Here is a 14,691-nt window from a genome sequence, read left to right on the forward strand (position 1 = left end):
CTGAATTGGACGTTGAAAATGAGCTTATCTCAGCCAGCAGAGAGTTCAAATCACAGTAATGCAAACTCAGTCAGAGACATAGATTTTCACTTGCAACTTGCTTTAACATGTTTAACAGTGCATGAAATGTTGTCTAAAACAAAAAAGAATGATGCATTTTATGGCTGGATCTGGTTTTATCACATTCTGAATTGGACGTTGAAAATGAGCTTATCTCAGCCAGCAGAGAGTTCAAATCACAGTAATGCAAACTCAGTCAGAGACATAGATTTTCACTTGCAACTTGCTTTAACATGTTTAACAGTGCATGAAATGTTGTCTAAAACAAAAAAGAATGATGCATTTTATGGCTGGATCTGGTTTTATTACATTCTGAATTGGACGTTGAAAATGAGCTTATCTCAGCCAGCAGAGAGGTCAAATCACAGTAATGCAAACTCAGTCAGAGACATAGATTTTCACTTGCAACTTGCTTTAACATGTTTAACAGTGCATGAAATGTTGTCTAAAACAAAAAAGAGTGATGCATTTTATGGCTGGATCTGGTTTTATTACATTCTGAATTGGACGTTGAAAATGAGCTTATCTCAGCCAGCAGAGAGGTCAAATCACAGTAATGCAAACTCAGTCAGAGACATAGATTTTCACTTGCAACTTGCTTTAACATGTTTAACAGTGCATGAAATGTTGTCTAAAACAAAAAAGAATGATGCATTTTATAGCTGGATCAGGTTTTATTACATTCTGAATTGGACGTTGAAAATGAGCTTATCTCAGCCAGCAGAGAGGTCAAATCACAGTAATGCAAACTCAGTCAGAGACATAGATTTTCACTTGCAACTTGCTTTAACATGTTTAACAGTGCATGAAATGTTGTCTAAAACAAAAAAGAATGATGCATTTTATAGCTGGATCAGGTTTTATTACATTCTGAATTGGACGTTGAAAATGAGCTTATCTCAGCCAGCAGAGAGGTCAAATCACAGTAATGCAAACTCAGTCAGAGACATAGATTTTCATTTGCAACTTGCTTTAACATGTTTAACAGTGCATGAAATGTTGTCTAAAACAAAAAAGAATGATGCATTTTATAGCTGGATCAGGTTTTATTACATTCTGAATTGGACGTTGAAAATGAGCTTATCTCAGCCAGCAGAGAGGTCAAATCACAGTAATGCAAACTCAGTCAGAGACATAGATTTTCATTTGCAACTTGCTTTAACATGTTTAACAGTGCATGAAATGTTGTCTAAAACAAAAAAGAATGATGCATTTTATGGCTGGATCTGGTTTTATTACATTCTGAATTGGACGTTGAAAATGAGCTTATCTCAGCCAGCAGAGAGGTCAAATCACAGTAATGCAAATTCAGTCAGAGACATAGATTTTCACTTGCAACTTGCTTTAACATGTTTAACAGTGCATGAAATGTTGTCTAAAACATAAAAGAATGATGCATTTTATAGCTGGATCAGGTTTTATTACATTCTGAATTGGACGTTGAAAATGAGCTTATCTCAGCCAGCAGAGAGGTCAAATCACAGTAATGCAAACTCAGTCAGAGACATAGATTTTCACTTGCAACTTGCTTTAACATGTTTAACAGTGCATGAAATGTTGTCTAAAACAAAAAAGAATGATGCATTTTATGGCTGGATCTGGTTTTATTACATTCTGAATTGGACGTTGAAAATGAGCTTATCTCAGCCAGCAGAGAGGTCAAATCACAGTAATGCAAACTCAGTCAGAGACATAGATTTTCACTTGCAACTTGCTTTAACATGTTTAACAGTGCATGAAATGTTGTCTAAAACAAAAAAGAATGATGTATTTTATGGCTGGATCAGGTTTTATTACATTCTGAATTGGACGTTGAAAATGAGCTTATCTCAGCCAGCAGAGAGGTCAAATCACAGTAATGCAAACTCAGTCAGAGACATAGATTTTCACTTGCAACTTGCTTTAACATGTTTAACAGTGCATGAAATGTTGTCTAAAACAAAAAAGAATGATGCATTTTATGGCTGGATCTGGTTTTATTACATTCTGAATTGGACGTTGAAAATGAGCTTATCTCAGCCAGCAGAGAGGTCAAATCACAGTAATGCAAACTCAGTCAGAGACATAGATTTTCACTTGCAACTTGCTTTAACATGTTTAACAGTGTATGAAATGTTGTCTAAAACAAAAAAGAATGATGCATTTTATAGCTGGATTAGGTTTTATTACATTCTGAATTGGACGTTGAAAATGAGCTTATCTCAGCCAGCAGAGAGGTCAAATCACAGTAATGCAAACTCAGTCAGAGACATAGATTTTCACTTGCAACTTGCTTTAACATGTTTAACAGTGCATGAAATGTTGTCTAAAACAAAAAAGAATGATGCATTTTATAGCTGGATCAAGTTTTATTACATTCTGAATTGGACGTTGAAAATGAGCTTATCTCAGCCAGCAGAGAGGTCAAATCACAGTAATGCAAACTCAGTCAGAGACATAGATTTTCACTTGCAACTTGCTTTAACATGTTTAACAGTGCATGAAATGTTGTCTAAAACAAAAAAGAATGATGCATTTTATGGCTGGATCTGGTTTTATTACATTCTGAATTGGACGTTGAAAATGAGCTTATCTCAGCCAGCAGAAAGGTCAAATCACAGTAATGCAAACTCAGTCAGAGACATAGATTTTCACTTGCAACTTGCTTTAACATGTTTAACAGTGCATGAAATGTTGTCTAAAACAAAAAAGAATGATGCATTTTATAGCTAGATCAGGTTTTATTACATTCTGAATTGGACGTTGAAAATGAGCTTATCTCAGCCAGCAGAGAGGTCAAATCACAGTAATGCAAACTCAGTCAGAGACATAGATTTTCACTTGCAACTTGCTTTAACATGTTTAACAGTGCATGAAATGTTGTCTAAAACAAAAAAGAATGATGCATTTTATGGCTGGATCTGGTTTTATCACATTCTGAATTGGACGTTGAAAATGAGCTTATCTCAGCCAGCAGAGAGTTCAAATCACAGTAATGCAAACTCAGTCAGAGACATAGATTTTCACTTGCAACTTGCTTTAACATGTTTAACAGTGCATGAAATGTTGTCTAAAACAAAAAAGAATGATGCATTTTATAGCTGGATCAGGTTTTATTACATTCTGAATTGGACGTTGAAAATGAGCTTATCTCAGCCAGCAGAGAGGTCAAATCACAGTAATGCAAACTCAGTCAGAGACATAGATTTTCATTTGCAACTTGCTTTAACATGTTTAACAGTGCATGAAATGTTGTCTAAAACAAAAAAGAATGATGCATTTTATGGCTGGATCTGGTTTTATTACATTCTGAATTGGACGTTGAAAATGAGCTTATCTCAGCCAGCAGAGAGGTCAAATCACAGTAATGCAAACTCAGTCAGAGACATAGATTTTCACTTGCAACTTGCTTTAACATGTTTAACAGTGCATGAAATGTTGTCTAAAACATAAAAGAATGATGCATTTTATAGCTGGATCAGGTTTTATTACATTCTGAATTGGACGTTGAAAATGAGCTTATCTCAGCCAGCAGAGAGGTCAAATCACAGTAATGCAAACTCAGTCAGAGACATAGATTTTCACTTGCAACTTGCTTTAACATGTTTAACAGTGCATGAAATGTTGTCTAAAACAAAAAAGAATGATGCATTTTATGGCTGGATCTGGTTTTATTACATTCTGAATTGGACGTTGAAAATGAGCTTATCTCAGCCAGCAGAGAGGTCAAATCACAGTAATGCAAACTCAGTCAGAGACATAGATTTTCACTTGCAACTTGCTTTAACATGTTTAACAGTGCATGAAATGTTGTCTAAAACAAAAAAGAATGATGCATTTTATAGCTGGATCAGGTTTTATTACATTCTGAATTGGACGTTGAAAATGAGCTTATCTCAGCCAGCAGAGAGGTCAAATCACAGTAATGCAAACTCAGTCAGAGACATAGATTTTCACTTGCAACTTGCTTTAACATGTTTAACAGTGCATGAAATGTTGTCTAAAACAAAAAAGAATGATGTATTTTATGGCTGGATCAGGTTTTATTACATTCTGAATTGGACGTTGAAAATGAGCTTATCTCAGCCAGCAGAGAGGTCAAATCACAGTAATGCAAACTCAGTCAGAGACATAGATTTTCACTTGCAACTTGCTTTAACATGTTTAACAGTGCATGAAATGTTGTCTAAAACAAAAAAGAATGATGCATTTTATGGCTGGATCTGGTTTTATTACATTCTGAATTGGACGTTGAAAATGAGCTTATCTCAGCCAGCAGAGAGGTCAAATCACAGTAATGCAAACTCAGTCAGAGACATAGATTTTCACTTGCAACTTGCTTTAACATGTTTAACAGTGTATGAAATGTTGTCTAAAACAAAAAAGAATGATGCATTTTATAGCTGGATCAGGTTTTATTACATTCTGAATTGGACGTTGAAAATGAGCTTATCTCAGCCAGCAGAGAGGTCAAATCACAGTAATGCAAACTCAGTCAGAGACATAGATTTTCACTTGCAACTTGCTTTAACATGTTTAACAGTGCATGAAATGTTGTCTAAAACAAAAAAGAATGATGCATTTTATAGCTGGATCAAGTTTTATTACATTCTGAATTGGACGTTGAAAATGAGCTTATCTCAGCCAGCAGAGAGGTCAAATCACAGTAATGCAAACTCAGTCAGAGACATAGATTTTCACTTGCAACTTGCTTTAACATGTTTAACAGTGCATGAAATGTTGTCTAAAACAAAAAAGAATGATGCATTTTATGGCTGGATCTGGTTTTATTACATTCTGAATTGGACGTTGAAAATGAGCTTATCTCAGCCAGCAGAAAGGTCAAATCACAGTAATGCAAACTCAGTCAGAGACATAGATTTTCACTTGCAACTTGCTTTAACATGTTTAACAGTGCATGAAATGTTGTCTAAAACAAAAAAGAATGATGCATTTTATAGCTAGATCAGGTTTTATTACATTCTGAATTGGACGTTGAAAATGAGCTTATCTCAGCCAGCAGAGAGGTCAAATCACAGTAATGCAAACTCAGTCAGAGACATAGATTTTCACTTGCAACTTGCTTTAACATGTTTAACAGTGCATGAAATGTTGTCTAAAACAAAAAAGAATGATGCATTTTATGGCTGGATCTGGTTTTATCACATTCTGAATTGGACGTTGAAAATGAGCTTATCTCAGCCAGCAGAGAGTTCAAATCACAGTAATGCAAACTCAGTCAGAGACATAGATTTTCACTTGCAACTTGCTTTAACATGTTTAACAGTGCATGAAATGTTGTCTAAAACAAAAAAGAATGATGCATTTTATGGCTGGATCTGGTTTTATTACATTCTGAATTGGACGTTGAAAATGAGCTTATCTCAGCCAGCAGAGAGGTCAAATCACAGTAATGCAAACTCAGTCAGAGACATAGATTTTCACTTGCAACTTGCTTTAACATGTTTAACAGTGCATGAAATGTTGTCTAAAACAAAAAAGAATGATGCATTTTATGGCTGGATCTGGTTTTATTACATTCTGAATTGGACGTTGAAAATGAGCTTATCTCAGCCAGCAGAGAGGTCAAATCACAGTAATGCAAACTCAGTCAGAGACATAGATTTTCACTTGCAACTTGCTTTAACATGTTTAACAGTGCATGAAATGTTGTCTAAAACAAAAAAGAATGATGCATTTTATAGCTAGATCAGGTTTTATTACATTCTGAATTGGACGTTGAAAATGAGCTTATCTCAGCCAGCAGAGAGGTCAAATCACAGTAATGCAAACTCAGTCAGAGACATAGATTTTCACTTGCAACTTGCTTTAACATGTTTAACAGTGCATGAAATGTTGTCTAAAACAAAAAAGAATGATGCATTTTATGGCTGGATCTGGTTTTATCACATTCTGAATTGGACGTTGAAAATGAGCTTATCTCAGCCAGCAGAGAGTTCAAATCACAGTAATGCAAACTCAGTCAGAGACATAGATTTTCACTTGCAACTTGCTTTAACATGTTTAACAGTGCATGAAATGTTGTCTAAAACAAAAAAGAATGATGCATTTTATGGCTGGATCTGGTTTTATTACATTCTGAATTGGACGTTGAAAATGAGCTTATCTCAGCCAGCAGAGAGGTCAAATCACAGTAATGCAAACTCAGTCAGAGACATAGATTTTCACTTGCAACTTGCTTTAACATGTTTAACAGTGCATGAAATGTTGTCTAAAACAAAAAAGAATGATGCATTTTATAGCTGGATCAGGTTTTATTACATTCTGAATTGGACGTTGAAAATGAGCTTATCTCAGCCAGCAGAGAGGTCAAATCACAGTAATGCAAACTCAGTCAGAGACATAGATTTTCATTTGCAACTTGCTTTAACATGTTTAACAGTGCATGAAATGTTGTCTAAAACAAAAAAGAATGATGCATTTTATGGCTGGATCTGGTTTTATTACATTCTGAATTGGACGTTGAAAATGAGCTTATCTCAGCCAGCAGAGAGGTCAAATCACAGTAATGCAAACTCAGTCAGAGACATAGATTTTCACTTGCAACTTGCTTTAACATGTTTAACAGTGCATGAAATGTTGTCTAAAACAAAAAAGAATGATGCATTTTATGGCTGGATCTGGTTTTATCACATTCTGAATTGGACGTTGAAAATGAGCTTATCTCAGCCAGCAGAGAGTTCAAATCACAGTAATGCAAACTCAGTCAGAGACATAGATTTTCACTTGCAACTTGCTTTAACATGTTTAACAGTGCATGAAATGTTGTCTAAAACAAAAAAGAATGATGCATTTTATGGCTGGATCTGGTTTTATTACATTCTGAATTGGACGTTGAAAATGAGCTTATCTCAGCCAGCAGAGAGGTCAAATCACAGTAATGCAAACTCAGTCAGAGACATAGATTTTCACTTGCAACTTGCTTTAACATGTTTAACAGTGCATGAAATGTTGTCTAAAACAAAAAAGAGTGATGCATTTTATGGCTGGATCTGGTTTTATTACATTCTGAATTGGACGTTGAAAATGAGCTTATCTCAGCCAGCAGAGAGGTCAAATCACAGTAATGCAAACTCAGTCAGAGACATAGATTTTCACTTGCAACTTGCTTTAACATGTTTAACAGTGCATGAAATGTTGTCTAAAACAAAAAAGAATGATGCATTTTATAGCTGGATCAGGTTTTATTACATTCTGAATTGGACGTTGAAAATGAGCTTATCTCAGCCAGCAGAGAGGTCAAATCACAGTAATGCAAACTCAGTCAGAGACATAGATTTTCACTTGCAACTTGCTTTAACATGTTTAACAGTGCATGAAATGTTGTCTAAAACAAAAAAGAATGATGCATTTTATAGCTGGATCAGGTTTTATTACATTCTGAATTGGACGTTGAAAATGAGCTTATCTCAGCCAGCAGAGAGGTCAAATCACAGTAATGCAAACTCAGTCAGAGACATAGATTTTCATTTGCAACTTGCTTTAACATGTTTAACAGTGCATGAAATGTTGTCTAAAACAAAAAAGAATGATGCATTTTATAGCTGGATCAGGTTTTATTACATTCTGAATTGGACGTTGAAAATGAGCTTATCTCAGCCAGCAGAGAGGTCAAATCACAGTAATGCAAACTCAGTCAGAGACATAGATTTTCATTTGCAACTTGCTTTAACATGTTTAACAGTGCATGAAATGTTGTCTAAAACAAAAAAGAATGATGCATTTTATGGCTGGATCTGGTTTTATTACATTCTGAATTGGACGTTGAAAATGAGCTTATCTCAGCCAGCAGAGAGGTCAAATCACAGTAATGCAAACTCAGTCAGAGACATAGATTTTCACTTGCAACTTGCTTTAACATGTTTAACAGTGCATGAAATGTTGTCTAAAACAAAAAAGAATGATGCATTTTATGGCTGGATCTGGTTTTATCACATTCTGAATTGGACGTTGAAAATGAGCTTATCTCAGCCAGCAGAGAGTTCAAATCACAGTAATGCAAACTCAGTCAGAGACATAGATTTTCACTTGCAACTTGCTTTAACATGTTTAACAGTGCATGAAATGTTGTCTAAAACAAAAAAGAATGATGCATTTTATGGCTGGATCTGGTTTTATTACATTCTGAATTGGACGTTGAAAATGAGCTTATCTCAGCCAGCAGAGAGGTCAAATCACAGTAATGCAAACTCAGTCAGAGACATAGATTTTCACTTGCAACTTGCTTTAACATGTTTAACAGTGCATGAAATGTTGTCTAAAACAAAAAAGAGTGATGCATTTTATGGCTGGATCTGGTTTTATTACATTCTGAATTGGACGTTGAAAATGAGCTTATCTCAGCCAGCAGAGAGGTCAAATCACAGTAATGCAAACTCAGTCAGAGACATAGATTTTCACTTGCAACTTGCTTTAACATGTTTAACAGTGCATGAAATGTTGTCTAAAACAAAAAAGAATGATGCATTTTATAGCTGGATCAGGTTTTATTACATTCTGAATTGGACGTTGAAAATGAGCTTATCTCAGCCAGCAGAGAGGTCAAATCACAGTAATGCAAACTCAGTCAGAGACATAGATTTTCACTTGCAACTTGCTTTAACATGTTTAACAGTGCATGAAATGTTGTCTAAAACAAAAAAGAATGATGCATTTTATAGCTGGATCAGGTTTTATTACATTCTGAATTGGACGTTGAAAATGAGCTTATCTCAGCCAGCAGAGAGGTCAAATCACAGTAATGCAAACTCAGTCAGAGACATAGATTTTCATTTGCAACTTGCTTTAACATGTTTAACAGTGCATGAAATGTTGTCTAAAACAAAAAAGAATGATGCATTTTATAGCTGGATCAGGTTTTATTACATTCTGAATTGGACGTTGAAAATGAGCTTATCTCAGCCAGCAGAGAGGTCAAATCACAGTAATGCAAACTCAGTCAGAGACATAGATTTTCATTTGCAACTTGCTTTAACATGTTTAACAGTGCATGAAATGTTGTCTAAAACAAAAAAGAATGATGCATTTTATGGCTGGATCTGGTTTTATTACATTCTGAATTGGACGTTGAAAATGAGCTTATCTCAGCCAGCAGAGAGGTCAAATCACAGTAATGCAAACTCAGTCAGAGACATAGATTTTCACTTGCAACTTGCTTTAACATGTTTAACAGTGCATGAAATGTTGTCTAAAACATAAAAGAATGATGCATTTTATAGCTGGATCAGGTTTTATTACATTCTGAATTGGACGTTGAAAATGAGCTTATCTCAGCCAGCAGAGAGGTCAAATCACAGTAATGCAAACTCAGTCAGAGACATAGATTTTCACTTGCAACTTGCTTTAACATGTTTAACAGTGCATGAAATGTTGTCTAAAACAAAAAAGAATGATGCATTTTATGGCTGGATCTGGTTTTATTACATTCTGAATTGGACGTTGAAAATGAGCTTATCTCAGCCAGCAGAGAGGTCAAATCACAGTAATGCAAACTCAGTCAGAGACATAGATTTTCACTTGCAACTTGCTTTAACATGTTTAACAGTGCATGAAATGTTGTCTAAAACAAAAAAGAATGATGCATTTTATAGCTGGATCAGGTTTTATTACATTCTGAATTGGACGTTGAAAATGAGCTTATCTCAGCCAGCAGAGAGGTCAAATCACAGTAATGCAAACTCAGTCAGAGACATAGATTTTCACTTGCAACTTGCTTTAACATGTTTAACAGTGCATGAAATGTTGTCTAAAACAAAAAAGAATGATGTATTTTATGGCTGGATCAGGTTTTATTACATTCTGAATTGGACGTTGAAAATGAGCTTATCTCAGCCAGCAGAGAGGTCAAATCACAGTAATGCAAACTCAGTCAGAGACATAGATTTTCACTTGCAACTTGCTTTAACATGTTTAACAGTGCATGAAATGTTGTCTAAAACAAAAAAGAATGATGCATTTTATGGCTGGATCTGGTTTTATTACATTCTGAATTGGACGTTGAAAATGAGCTTATCTCAGCCAGCAGAGAGGTCAAATCACAGTAATGCAAACTCAGTCAGAGACATAGATTTTCACTTGCAACTTGCTTTAACATGTTTAACAGTGTATGAAATGTTGTCTAAAACAAAAAAGAATGATGCATTTTATAGCTGGATCAGGTTTTATTACATTCTGAATTGGACGTTGAAAATGAGCTTATCTCAGCCAGCAGAGAGGTCAAATCACAGTAATGCAAACTCAGTCAGAGACATAGATTTTCACTTGCAACTTGCTTTAACATGTTTAACAGTGCATGAAATGTTGTCTAAAACAAAAAAGAATGATGCATTTTATAGCTGGATCAAGTTTTATTACATTCTGAATTGGACGTTGAAAATGAGCTTATCTCAGCCAGCAGAGAGGTCAAATCACAGTAATGCAAACTCAGTCAGAGACATAGATTTTCACTTGCAACTTGCTTTAACATGTTTAACAGTGCATGAAATGTTGTCTAAAACAAAAAAGAATGATGCATTTTATGGCTGGATCTGGTTTTATTACATTCTGAATTGGACGTTGAAAATGAGCTTATCTCAGCCAGCAGAGAGGTCAAATCACAGTAATGCAAACTCAGTCAGAGACATAGATTTTCACTTGCAACTTGCTTTAACATGTTTAACAGTGCATGAAATGTTGTCTAAAACAAAAAAGAATGATGCATTTTATGGCTGGATCTGGTTTTATCACATTCTGAATTGGACGTTGAAAATGAGCTTATCTCAGCCAGCAGAGAGTTCAAATCACAGTAATGCAAACTCAGTCAGAGACATAGATTTTCACTTGCAACTTGCTTTAACATGTTTAACAGTGCATGAAATGTTGTCTAAAACAAAAAAGAATGATGCATTTTATGGCTGGATCTGGTTTTATTACATTCTGAATTGGACGTTGAAAATGAGCTTATCTCAGCCAGCAGAGAGGTCAAATCACAGTAATGCAAACTCAGTCAGAGACATAGATTTTCACTTGCAACTTGCTTTAACATGTTTAACAGTGCATGAAATGTTGTCTAAAACAAAAAAGAATGATGCATTTTATGGCTGGATCTGGTTTTATTACATTCTGAATTGGACGTTGAAAATGAGCTTATCTCAGCCAGCAGAGAGGTCAAATCACAGTAATGCAAACTCAGTCAGAGACATAGATTTTCATTTGCAACTTGCTTTAACATGTTTAACAGTGCATGAAATGTTGTCTAAAACAAAAAAGAATGATGCATTTTATGGCTGGATCTGGTTTTATTACATTCTGAATTGGACGTTGAAAATGAGCTTATCTCAGCCAGCAGAGAGGTCAAATCACAGTAATGCAAACTCAGTCAGAGACATAGATTTTCACTTGCAACTTGCTTTAACATGTTTAACAGTGCATGAAATGTTGTCTAAAACAAAAAAGAATGATGCATTTTATGGCTGGATCTGGTTTTATCACATTCTGAATTGGACGTTGAAAATGAGCTTATCTCAGCCAGCAGAGAGTTCAAATCACAGTAATGCAAACTCAGTCAGAGACATAGATTTTCACTTGCAACTTGCTTTAACATGTTTAACAGTGCATGAAATGTTGTCTAAAACAAAAAAGAATGATGCATTTTATGGCTGGATCTGGTTTTATTACATTCTGAATTGGACGTTGAAAATGAGCTTATCTCAGCCAGCAGAGAGGTCAAATCACAGTAATGCAAACTCAGTCAGAGACATAGATTTTCACTTGCAACTTGCTTTAACATGTTTAACAGTGCATGAAATGTTGTCTAAAACAAAAAAGAGTGATGCATTTTATGGCTGGATCTGGTTTTATTACATTCTGAATTGGACGTTGAAAATGAGCTTATCTCAGCCAGCAGAGAGGTCAAATCACAGTAATGCAAACTCAGTCAGAGACATAGATTTTCACTTGCAACTTGCTTTAACATGTTTAACAGTGCATGAAATGTTGTCTAAAACAAAAAAGAATGATGCATTTTATAGCTGGATCAGGTTTTATTACATTCTGAATTGGACGTTGAAAATGAGCTTATCTCAGCCAGCAGAGAGGTCAAATCACAGTAATGCAAACTCAGTCAGAGACATAGATTTTCACTTGCAACTTGCTTTAACATGTTTAACAGTGCATGAAATGTTGTCTAAAACAAAAAAGAATGATGCATTTTATAGCTGGATCAGGTTTTATTACATTCTGAATTGGACGTTGAAAATGAGCTTATCTCAGCCAGCAGAGAGGTCAAATCACAGTAATGCAAACTCAGTCAGAGACATAGATTTTCATTTGCAACTTGCTTTAACATGTTTAACAGTGCATGAAATGTTGTCTAAAACAAAAAAGAATGATGCATTTTATAGCTGGATCAGGTTTTATTACATTCTGAATTGGACGTTGAAAATGAGCTTATCTCAGCCAGCAGAGAGGTCAAATCACAGTAATGCAAACTCAGTCAGAGACATAGATTTTCATTTGCAACTTGCTTTAACATGTTTAACAGTGCATGAAATGTTGTCTAAAACAAAAAAGAATGATGCATTTTATGGCTGGATCTGGTTTTATTACATTCTGAATTGGACGTTGAAAATGAGCTTATCTCAGCCAGCAGAGAGGTCAAATCACAGTAATGCAAACTCAGTCAGAGACATAGATTTTCACTTGCAACTTGCTTTAACATGTTTAACAGTGCATGAAATGTTGTCTAAAACAAAAAAGAATGATGCATTTTATGGCTGGATCTGGTTTTATCACATTCTGAATTGGACGTTGAAAATGAGCTTATCTCAGCCAGCAGAGAGTTCAAATCACAGTAATGCAAACTCAGTCAGAGACATAGATTTTCACTTGCAACTTGCTTTAACATGTTTAACAGTGCATGAAATGTTGTCTAAAACAAAAAAGAATGATGCATTTTATGGCTGGATCTGGTTTTATTACATTCTGAATTGGACGTTGAAAATGAGCTTATCTCAGCCAGCAGAGAGGTCAAATCACAGTAATGCAAACTCAGTCAGAGACATAGATTTTCACTTGCAACTTGCTTTAACATGTTTAACAGTGCATGAAATGTTGTCTAAAACAAAAAAGAGTGATGCATTTTATGGCTGGATCTGGTTTTATTACATTCTGAATTGGACGTTGAAAATGAGCTTATCTCAGCCAGCAGAGAGGTCAAATCACAGTAATGCAAACTCAGTCAGAGACATAGATTTTCACTTGCAACTTGCTTTAACATGTTTAACAGTGCATGAAATGTTGTCTAAAACAAAAAAGAATGATGCATTTTATAGCTGGATCAGGTTTTATTACATTCTGAATTGGACGTTGAAAATGAGCTTATCTCAGCCAGCAGAGAGGTCAAATCACAGTAATGCAAACTCAGTCAGAGACATAGATTTTCACTTGCAACTTGCTTTAACATGTTTAACAGTGCATGAAATGTTGTCTAAAACAAAAAAGAATGATGCATTTTATAGCTGGATCAGGTTTTATTACATTCTGAATTGGACGTTGAAAATGAGCTTATCTCAGCCAGCAGAGAGGTCAAATCACAGTAATGCAAACTCAGTCAGAGACATAGATTTTCATTTGCAACTTGCTTTAACATGTTTAACAGTGCATGAAATGTTGTCTAAAACAAAAAAGAATGATGCATTTTATAGCTGGATCAGGTTTTATTACATTCTGAATTGGACGTTGAAAATGAGCTTATCTCAGCCAGCAGAGAGGTCAAATCACAGTAATGCAAACTCAGTCAGAGACATAGATTTTCATTTGCAACTTGCTTTAACATGTTTAACAGTGCATGAAATGTTGTCTAAAACAAAAAAGAATGATGCATTTTATGGCTGGATCTGGTTTTATTACATTCTGAATTGGACGTTGAAAATGAGCTTATCTCAGCCAGCAGAGAGGTCAAATCACAGTAATGCAAACTCAGTCAGAGACATAGATTTTCACTTGCAACTTGCTTTAACATGTTTAACAGTGCATGAAATGTTGTCTAAAACATAAAAGAATGATGCATTTTATAGCTGGATCAGGTTTTATTACATTCTGAATTGGACGTTGAAAATGAGCTTATCTCAGCCAGCAGAGAGGTCAAATCACAGTAATGCAAACTCAGTCAGAGACATAGATTTTCACTTGCAACTTGCTTTAACATGTTTAACAGTGCATGAAATGTTGTCTAAAACAAAAAAGAATGATGCATTTTATGGCTGGATCTGGTTTTATTACATTCTGAATTGGACGTTGAAAATGAGCTTATCTCAGCCAGCAGAGAGGTCAAATCACAGTAATGCAAACTCAGTCAGAGACATAGATTTTCACTTGCAACTTGCTTTAACATGTTTAACAGTGCATGAAATGTTGTCTAAAACAAAAAAGAATGATGCATTTTATAGCTGGATCAGGTTTTATTACATTCTGAATTGGACGTTGAAAATGAGCTTATCTCAGCCAGCAGAGAGGTCAAATCACAGTAATGCAAACTCAGTCAGAGACATAGATTTTCACTTGCAACTTGCTTTAACATGTTTAACAGTGTATGAAATGTTGTCTAAAACAAAAAAGAATGATGCATTTTATAGCTGGATCAGGTTTTATTAC

Source organism: Danio rerio, chromosome 9 (assembly GCF_052040795.2).
Source record: "Danio rerio strain M-AB ecotype USA chromosome 9, GRCz13ab, whole genome shotgun sequence".
Taxonomy (NCBI): domain Eukaryota; kingdom Metazoa; phylum Chordata; class Actinopteri; order Cypriniformes; family Danionidae; genus Danio; species Danio rerio.